The 10,648-nt window shown below is 42.6% G+C and overlaps 2 pseudogenes; both read right to left on the minus strand.

Moving 5' to 3' along the window:
* Positions 1-1,968: 1,968 nt before the first annotated feature.
* Positions 1,969-3,643, minus strand: LOC110329191 (annotated as a pseudogene).
* Positions 3,644-6,220: 2,577 nt separating this feature from the next.
* On the minus strand, positions 6,221-10,648 carry LOC110329251 (annotated as a pseudogene).

Genomic DNA, 10,648 nt, shown 5'->3' on the forward strand with positions numbered 1-10,648 from the left:
ACTTTGTAAACTTTTTTCAACATTTCTATTCTTAGNTTTCAAATATTCTTTGTTTCACTTTAACAGTTTATTTCTTTGCCATTTTCATGTAGTTGAAAGCAAAAAAGGAAAGCAAGGAGAGAAAGCTCACTGAGACGTTTCAGACATCACTTCTGTAGACATGCTTCCTAGGCAGACATGCATGAGGGCAGAGAGCTATCTGGCCCCCAGCTCACATTCCCAAAATTGAACTTGGTGTGGCCTCCAAAGACACTCTACTATGTCGTGGTGGCTGTGATTTTAAGAGAAGTCATTAACCTCAAAACTTCTAATTTGTTTCTCCTGGTCTGATTGTGTCTCTTATAGTCTATGAACAAATATTCTTGATAAATGCTATTATTTCTCTTGATTAACAAAATAAAACTGCATTTTGATTTTTGTATTAAAGGACTAATTTGTAAACTTAAGTATATATCACTCACTGTCTAATCATGCTTGATTTTTTAAATCTTGTTTGAAATAATGGAATGAAACACACGTGTGTTTGTCACATGTGCACAAGTACCCACAGAAATAGAAGGTGGCATCAGATGCCCTGAATTAGGGCTATGACAGGTCTGGGTCTTCTGGAAGTGCAGTAAGTACTCTTAGTTACTGAGCCATCATTCCAGCCCTGATTTTTCTATACCTAGAGCCTCAGGAAGCCTGACCTTTGAGAGAAGCTGGTCAAAGATGCTTACAGTATGGAATCCCTGAACATAACTGTAGCTCGCCCTTCTCGCTCAGCTGTCCCTAAGTTACTGTAAGTCTCACAGCACAGCAAGCTTTCTTGGCTTCTGTTGTGCTCCTCCCCCCTTAGAAAGCCTTCCCTGTCTCGATGGTTCCTCCCTCAAGTATGAATTAGCTAGACACTGCCTTCCCTGTGTAGCTTCCCTTGACTAATCCCTAACTGCAGGTAGTTATTCACCTAGTGTGTGCTCTGTCGATGAGAAAAATCACTGAGGTCACCGGAAATATAAAGTCTTGGCTATTCATGAAGTAATTACCACTCACAGAGTTCTTAGTTGCTGGGCTAGCAATCCAAAAGATCCCTCTTCAAATGTAAGGGTGCTCCAGACCCCATTTAAAATGCCAAGTTAAATTCTACCATCAGCCTCAGCGAACGCATCTCGTGCGTGACTGCTTTCCTCTTAAAAGTTCCAGGGGATTTTGTTTTGTTTTGTTTTGTTTTCCTTTGCAGTTCTTAATACAATCTCTGATGAAAAACAAGCAAACAAAAACCCTCCCAAAAGAATCCCCTGGGTACCTACCACTTGTCAATTATTTGTGCAGGCTACAGGCGCCTGTGAGTGATAAGGCCACTGAGGACTGAGCAGCAACACTGGCTGGCACTATGGGACCGGAAGTAGGCCTGAGGGGATTCCCTCCCACACAGGCACACCCTCCACTTCTGTTCCCACAAAGCCTCTGCCAGGGACACCATTCCCGGGTTAAGAGAAGCAATGGAACCTCCAGAGGAGTGAATGACAAGAGCCCAAACTGCCCAAGTTCTGCTTACAAAATGAACAGTCTAGGCCTGAGTGTTCTCACTTGTCAAGAGCTCTGAAAAGGCCAAGAGGGGTCTGAGCCTCAGAGCTGGGTAGGAAAATATTAGAGTCATCTGACCTGCCAGCTTACTGTGACGGCAGCTGCAGATAACATCTTTTGTGACTCCTCAGTTTTTAGGGGCACCAACATCATCTGCATACCATCCGAAGTGAAAGCCCACAGCACTCCTACAGGTGTTTACTATGGAACTGCATGAGGTTTTTCATACTGGTCTCATCCTAGTAAGACTAACCCACAAAATTCAAACTTTCCACATGTCCGATGCCCTCCAGGTCAGAACACCCGTGCCTCAGCACTAGGCTGCTCAGAGTGGAAGCCTTGCGTGGACCAGGCCTGACGGGGCTACTGTCCCCTTCCCAGCGTGCCAAAGCACCATGATCTCTAGGCAACGGCAGAGGTGGGCTCCCCGGGCTGTTTGGCCTGCTGTCTCTGTGATCGATGCTCCTGGGCAGTCAGGAGCGTCTGTGGCCCTTGGAGAGCTGGATGGTTGAGCCCTAGGACTCTCAACACCTTGTTCCTTAGAGGCAGTGGCAGCCTCCAGCCTCTGCACACAGTCAATGTCAGTGAGGGAGCCCTGGCCCCCAGCAGTCAGGTCCTATACCCTCTTGAAGAGGTCATTGTGCTCAGTCTGCAATGCTCGGCACAGCTTCTCCAGTCGCTGAATTTTCACCTGCAGGCCTTCCAGCTCTTTGTCCCAGAGGGTTTCTCTTCAGCCATCTCCAGCAGAGCCTTGTTGCTGTTTTCCCAATGGAATGGGTACACGGTGGTTTCTTTTTCCAGCTTCTTGATTTTCTTTGTCATTTTTTCATCTCCTGTTTGAACGTGGTGAACACTCACTGCTTTTGGAAAGTGTGTTCTGGAACTCCTGAACTTCTTTGTGTGCAGGCAATCTGCTGCTTTACATGGGTCTCCTGCTGTTTTATCAGCTCGCACATCCTCTGGGACTCCACTGCTTCCTTCTGGAGAAACTCTTTCTCCCACTGGTACTGCTCCTCTGCCTCCTTCAGCATCTCCTGGGCCTGCAGTAGCTTGGCGTCCACAAGCTGCTGCTGCTGGTCCTTATGTTTGAAGACTGTCGATATGCTCCTAACAAAGCTCCTATTGCTCAATCAACTTCTTGAGCTTCTCAGCTAGTTCCATATTCTCTTTGTGTAGCCTGGATTTTGCTAGTCATGCTGCTTCATCTGCAACTGAATGTCATTCAGTGTCACCTGGAAGTGTGAAGTCACCTCTTTGTGCTTCTCCTCCTTCTCATAGGCTCGCTGCACACCTTCTTCCCTTAGGGACTGGTTGTGTCGTTGCAGTGCCCAGGACAGGCTCTCAAGCTTGCTTTGGGCCAGGACAGCCTTGCTATGTTAATCACACAGATGTTCCTTCTCCTGCATGAGCTGGTCCTGCTTCTTCTGCAGGAGCTCCATCTGCTTCTGTGAGTTCCGATGCTCTTCCAATAGCTCAAGGTACTCCTTGCACAGAGCAGCCAGCTTCTGGGGACTCAGCCTGTTCAGTGTCGTATTAGCAGAGTGGCACAGACCCATGGCTTCCCTAGACCCTTGGCTTTCTTCTTTTCTTGTTGCCTTCAGTGGTCTCGGTCTCCAACCTCATCACTTGCTCAGATCTCTTCTGTACCAGGGTCCCCCTTAGAGGTCTCCTTATTGCCATTGACTACTGGAATGCCTGATTCAGGCTTCCCATTCCTGAATGCATAGGTTCAGGACTTCTCTATGTCTTCCGGCTCAGTGGGCTCACCCTGTGCTCCCTCCTCGCCTAGGTCTCCCTGATTGTTGTCCACACATTTTTTTTTGTTTTTTACTCAGAACATCTTCCAACTGCCGGCTCAGCTCCTCAGAGACATCACATAGAGCCCCAGTCTGAGCTGCTTTAGCTTGAGCACCCTCAGTCTTCCAGGAGCCTGGCTTATGGAAGCTTCAGCTTCTGCTCCAGGAGCTGTCTGTCTGCGTCTTCTATGGGCTCCCTCCAGTCCTGCTTCCTGTTGTCCCGGGCTGCTCTTGGAGTTGAAATGTTTGACAGGCTCACTCTTTTTGTCTTGGTTCTTCATTGTAATTTCACCATAGATGTCTCATAGTGTCCTCTTCCAGGGTCTTAAATAGTAGGTTTAGAATACTGTGCTCTCAATCAAAGCCTGACTCTGGTGAGACATAGGACACTTGTGGTAAACATAAACCATCTCCCTAAAGGTAGATAACTTTATACTCACTAAACAGTGACACTTTGTTCTATGAATAAGGATAGAAATGAGCAATTTGATCAATGAAAAACACAACAATGATCAATAGAGTTGGTATCAGCAGACATCGTAACAGCAACAGGGCTCAAATACAATGATATTAATATTACTGTTATCTTTCAACACCTTATGAAATCAACAGCCTCTATAACCCTCAGTTTTATAACATTTTTGCTTTGTTTTGAAACTTCTTTTTGACTGCCTATTATTTATGCAGGATCAATGCTAAAGTGTTGCCCCTATATGAAACTCTGCAGGTTTGAACTACCATTGCCTTCCTTAGGAAACAAATTGACCATCAAGGTCTGCCTTGATCATCACATGCTCCCTACAAAACACAAACAGAAGGAGAAATGTGAACAGAATCCACATTAGAGAAACTTAAGCATCTAGATGAAAAATTTACATGTAATATAAATAATATAAAATAAATAATAAAATCTTAGTTAACCATATAGTTAAGGATATATTTCAAGATATTTACTCAGAAAAAATTAAAAATGGAGAAAAGGTTTAAAAGTAAGATTTTTGATTCATCCTTTAGAGGAAAGCTGATAACTAATATCATCTAATTACCCTAGCATATTAGCAAGTGCTTTACAGCAAAACTGGTGAATGAAGGGTGTTTGGAATGAAAAAACCAGGAGAATTTTAGTGATCAGGATTTGGGTTAGAAAACAACATTTTTCCAGATAAAATATTCTAACTTAATTAATGAAAAAGTATTTATGGAACCAACTGTAGAAATTTTTTATGAAAAGAGGAGACAACAGAATCAAACTTCAGGCCCCAAAGTCTCAGAAGAGACAAGAACTAACTTTGCAATCATGCTGACCTTGAACTTGGAAAGCAACAAACTTAAAATTCATGTCAGCAATTTGAAAGCATCACATGCCTTGGTTCTGTGCTCACCACCATTGTGTTCACCCCACTTGATCAACAAGACCTTGGAGATAAATGTCTTACAAGAATTGAACACAGTGCTCATCAGGTCCAATATATGATTAGAAAAACAGAAAATCAACCTAATTGTCAAAATAAAGAATGAGAAGGCAGCTGCTTTACCTGAAGGTGTCTATACCCCAGAAACATTATAGAATTATAGAAACATTTCAAGAACAGGATAAAATACTGAAAGAGTTGCTCATAAAACTATTCAAATGTAAGGAAACATTAATATATATATATATATATATATATATATATATAAGAACTTCTAAATGGCAGCATAATAACAACAGAGTATACCAAGGACATCATTTAGAAAAAGTAAGGGGAAAAGAAGATCACTGATTTCACTTCTAAAACTCAAACAACTGTATTACAATAAAGTGTGTGTATGTGTGTATGTGTGTATGTATGTGTCACATTAGTTCACTAGCTTACAGTAAACATGTATAGAATACCTATAGCATCCTGAGAATGATGCTAGGCTATAATAGGATAGTCATTGCCACATAGAACTTACATTGTTCCATTGACCAAAAATATACACTATCAATAAGTGATGAAAATGACTAAGCTAAACAGTAACTTTTTTCTACCTCATATGCACAAAAGCACTTATCAAAGTAAGTATATAAAGCAAAAATGGAAGTCTGATATTACTAGCTGTATACCCATTAAAACCTATATAACAAATTCCAGTTCCACAAATAAGTATGAGTAAAGCCAGTAATAAAAACAAACGAAGAAAAAATAAAAAACAAAAACAAAAAAGAAAAAAAAAAAACAAACAAACAAAAACTCTTGCTTGGAGTTCCTTGATGACTATGTAATTTCTTCAGAGATATGTGCGCATGAAAGTTAAATCATTCATTAAACGTATGAAGGGGCTCGTTCATGATTCTTTGGATATGTGACTACGCAGAATCATTTCTGGACCTGCATGGTTTTGATTTGAATATCTGTTATCAAACTGGTTGAATCGTATCCTAAGAAGTTTCTCTAATTCAAGTACTACCAGTGCTATCTTATCATTACCATCATCATTGTCGTCATCATCATCATCATCATCATCAAGAAAACCTTAAGCCAGTTGAAGTGATGCATATCTGTAATTTTGACGCTTGGGAGGGCTGAGGTAAGGAGAGTGCTGTAAGTTCAAGGCAAGCCCGGTCTATATGAGTCTGGGGCCAGTTTGGGCTATACACCATAGGTCTGTCTCAAGAGGGAGAAAGGGAAGGAGAAGTGAAAGGAAGGAGAAGATGAAGAAGAGGAAGAAAGAGTGAGGAGAAAAGTTTCAGAACGAACTTGGGCTATGCTTTTGGGACTTGGGAGTCTTTAAAGTAAGGAAGAAATTCTTGGTTCCAGAATTGAGTTATAACAGAAAATTCAAAGCATCTTAGCACTTCAAAATTGCTAACTCTCAGACTGGAAGAACTCTCTTCATGTCACAAAGAAGTTCAATGCAGCAAAAGCTTCCTTCTGCCTCTGATAATCAAACAAGTTAGGATCTGAAATTTAAGAAAGGTAGTTTCTCAAAACACATTTTTGTCTAATCTTTACCCTAACAAAACAAGAAGTGACCAAAAAGCCACATATGTAACAGCATCCTATAATCATATAAGTCCTCATTGACCACTCAAATAGCTTACACGGTTATAAATTATTAGTTCTACTTGAAGCTCTGCCAGCATAAAAGATGCAGTTTTTGCTGCAGAACAAGAAAATTAGAATGTTTAGTTGCAGAAGCAAAAAAGAAAGAGAAACAAGAAAATATTCTTATTAAAAGAATGGACTAAATTAGGAATAAAATTCCATTTATATTTTCATCACAATATCATGCACTTGGATAGCTGGTGGAGGAAGCCATAGAAAGGAGAGAGTGTATCCCTGGGAACTCAGCATTTGACAGCCTCTCACTCACTGTCCAGACAAGTACACACACAGTTTTCTATGTTTGAAATCTTTGCTTCACAGAGAGCCAATGACAGAATGCCATCAACTCTCCCTTCAGTTGAACTTGCAAATGAATTTTGCAGACTAGGACAATCCATTGTATTTCTTGGCTTAGATCAAAGTCAGAGTTTCACCTCCAAAGTGCTGACAGGGGAAACTTCCTGAAACTAACCCAGAGCCTTTCTTTAAGTAATTTCTGCCCTGAACAATTTTCTCCCCACCCCCACCATGTATGCACCAAAATGAATAAAAATTCAAATAATAAGTGGTGTTAGTCCTTCTGATTACCACAAAACATTTAACTAGAATGAAACCATGCAAAGGTTGGACCCTCTTTTACAGTCATAGCAGCTAGGGACAATATCAAAAGTAAATTTTCTTATGTGCCTGTTCTCTTCCATAAACTGTAAAGATAAAAGTCAAAGAAAATAAAACTGCTCCTTTAAGAGTCAAACTACATGTTGATCAAAGCAATGAAACACTATTCTATCTACATGCTAGGTAAACAACAGTGAGCACTATATGTCCCTTTGTGGACTGGGTAAGGGTGGACTGTAACTAAGGGGTTTAGTGCTCGCCTTGATATACAAGACCCAGGGTTCAATTCCCAGTAACCCAGTAAAAGTAACAAGGGGGGAAATATACATTAGCTGGTGATAAATATCTATATTATAAGTTTTAAAATAAGCCAAGAAGTATGCAGGAGGTTCATGTTATGGGAATATCTTAAATAGGAGAAGCAGGGACAGTCTTACCAAGTAGATTGTACTAAGAAAAGGGAAGACCTGGGTGGAGACACACACTGTAATCTCAGTCCTCAAGACCCTAATGGAGAAGAAAGATACATTCAAGGCCATCCTTGGCATTATAGCAAGATTCTTTCTCAACTAACCAAGAAGATAGTAAAGAAATAAATAAGTAAATAAATAAAAACATGGATGTGTGACTGCCAGCTGTAAGATGAGATCGAGATGACAGGGTGATCAAGGAATGCTTCCTGACTCTGAATAGTAACTGAGGCAGAAGAGCAAGCCAGGAGGAAAAGGTGTTGGGATCCCAACAGATTCTGAAGGAGAGGATAACACATCATATCTATGACACCTTCCTCCAGAAGAACCAAAAGATTAGCACATTTAACTGTGATACCTTCCTCCAGAAGAACCAAAGTGAGTGGAGGCCCATCTCTCGGTGCTCTCTCACTAGTCCTTGTGTGCAATTATGAAGTTTTTACTCTAAACAGCAAAATAAAAGTCCACATGTTAATATTTTAACTCATTCTTTTCTCTCTGCAGGTAACCTCTTTCCTTGCAGTAGGAAATAGTCAACATGATAATGATTGCCCCTTTAGTAAAAGTGTGTAGGTCCTACATACAGATATTCTCAAGCTGGAGACAGGACTTCCAAATGGCCTTTGTGCCTGATCGAGCTGGGACTGCCACTTAGGAATACAACTGCCCCTTCAAATGTTTTAAAAAAAACCCTGAAACTCCAGATCTTCACACAATATCTCTGGATTCTCAATGCTGCTAACTGAGATTCAGAATAAATTGCTTTTCATTTAGTTTCTTTTTCAATTAAACACAGTGATGGAAATTTCAAGGTTTGACCAGAGATTATACAGATGGCCTTGACCTCCTTTTTATTTTAGTTTATTTATTTATTTATTTATTTATTTTGACATGGGGAGGCTGTTTAATAGGATCAGGACAGGACAAAATAGAAAACTTTCCAAGGACTGGCCATGGGAAAAGACCAACACAGACAACAGAGGCTGGGGGTGGAGGGGCTGCTCAGTTGCCTAGGGGAGGGGGAGGCATATTCCTAGCGCCATCTGATGGGAGTGGGGGCCTTAGCATGGGGGGGATAGGAGCAGGATGTACCCTGGGATTTGAGAAGTGAACCCCTGGAGGCTGGGGGTGAACCCCAGGGCAGCAAGTGAACCCCAGGAGCTGGGGGGATGAACTCCAGATGTTGGTGGGTGTACTACTGGGGCTGGGGTGCACTCCAGGAGCTGGTGGAAGCATCTGGGGAGGTTCAGGGGGCCCAGAGGGATAAGGCCCAGTGGGGAGTATAGGAGGAGAGGCAGGCCACCAGGTAGAGGTGGTGGCAAAGCATCAGGGAGTGGTGGGCACTCCATTCATGAGTGGAGAGGGGAGGGAGGTGCTTGACACCTGGGGTTCCTACTGGGAGACTGGGAGGGACTGGGGCTTCTCCATCTTAAAGTGGAACTGAAGAAAAAATGCCATGCCCACTCCAGTGACTCACATTACAGGTTTGGAAACCTGGAAGCAGTCCTGAGAAAAAGAGTTTCAAGGAAACTCAGCCTCCTGGAGCCCTGGCATTTCCAATAACCTATATACTCAAACCCTATCCTCATGTTAGAATGGTGTATGCTCTCTTTCAGTATTATAGGTGCCTTTAAAGATTGAATTTTTATCTTAAGTGAGCCTCCACCAGTGTTCCAACTTCCTAGAAAATCCTTAAAACCAGGACCTCAAAATTCAATAGGAAAGGTTACCTATTCATTAACATTCTAATTCACTTCTGGTAAAGACCAGTGAAACTAATTAGGCATTACAAAGAACAGAGCCAGCATAGCTCAGGGCTAGTCTGCAGAGGACAGGGAATACACATTGGTCAGGTGAAAAGGTGGGTTTTAAATCCCCCTAAAACAGGTTTTTCCGCTTGGCCCAAAGGAACAGCATAATCAAGGATTTACTGGGAACCCCTAGTGGTAGGGGTTAACAATGAACACCTGGCTTCCTCCTCAAGCTTCCTGGTCCCCCTGGTCTTTTGATGTGTACAATCCTTTGTCTTGTGTCACTATAACTGCAGATGTATCCGGCCCGGCTTTTCTTGTTTATTCTGTGTTAAAAGTTTGATGCTCGAAGATGGCCTAATCGACCATCATTGGGAAGAGAGGCCCCTTGGTCTTGTAAACTTTATATGACCCAGAACAGGGGAAGGCCAGGGCCAAGTAGTGGGAGTGGGTGGGTAGGGGAGCAGGGGCGGGAGGGGGGTTATAGGGAACTTTCAGGATAGCATTTGAAATGTAAATAAAGAAATTAATTAATTAATTAATTAAAAAGTTTGACGCTCATTTTAAACAAAACATTAAGATCTCTCTCTCTCTCTCTCTCTCTCTCTCTCTCTCTCTCTCTCTCTCTCTCTCTCTCTAACTCTGTTTGTCACTCGCTGAATCCTTGCTCATCTGCAACCCAGACCCATTCCACACAGATAGGAGACCCCACAAAGGAGGCAGTCTGAGGCAAAAAAAAAAAAAAAACTGCTTGGTTTCTCTGTTTTAGTGGGTCCAAAACTTGCCCTCAGCCTTGTCAATCTCACCGTGAAGTGAACACACTGGTCTACTGTTCTCATAGGGCTCAGCAGCCATACTGCCAGCTGTGGTCCGGGGCTCAATCCTCTGCTCATAGGCAGACACGAAGCATAATACCCTCTGCAATCTCAGGGTAGTCAGTCTAGAACAGCTGGCTCTGCTGGCCCACGTCTGTGTCCCTCTGCTTGGTCACTTTGTAGCCAGGGCTGCCAGTCTTCACAGACTTCTTCACCTCCACCTTGACCTCCGATGCTGGCTGGTGGGGGCTGGGGGTGAGGGGTGGGTTTTTTGGTCTCCTGGGCAGCTCACCAGGCCAAGTTAGTCTGAAGTTTCTTCCCTTGGATATGGGCCAGGTAGCTCCCTTCATTGTTATGCAGGGTTAGGCAGAGTTTGCACTCCTAGGATTCCAGGTTATAAAATTCTTCCTCATAAAATTCAGGTCTTTGTTGATGTTGATGGTTTCCAGGGTCAGTTTCGGCAGACACTCTCTCCAGTCCCAGTCCTGCTTGCTCTAGGAAGAAGAAAGAGGCTACTCACCCACTCCCAGTTTTGCCTCCAGGTCGATGCTGAAAGTTCAT

This window comes from Mus pahari, chromosome 11 (genome assembly GCF_900095145.1).
Source record: "Mus pahari chromosome 11, PAHARI_EIJ_v1.1, whole genome shotgun sequence".
NCBI classification, from domain to species: Eukaryota; Metazoa; Chordata; class Mammalia; order Rodentia; family Muridae; genus Mus; species Mus pahari.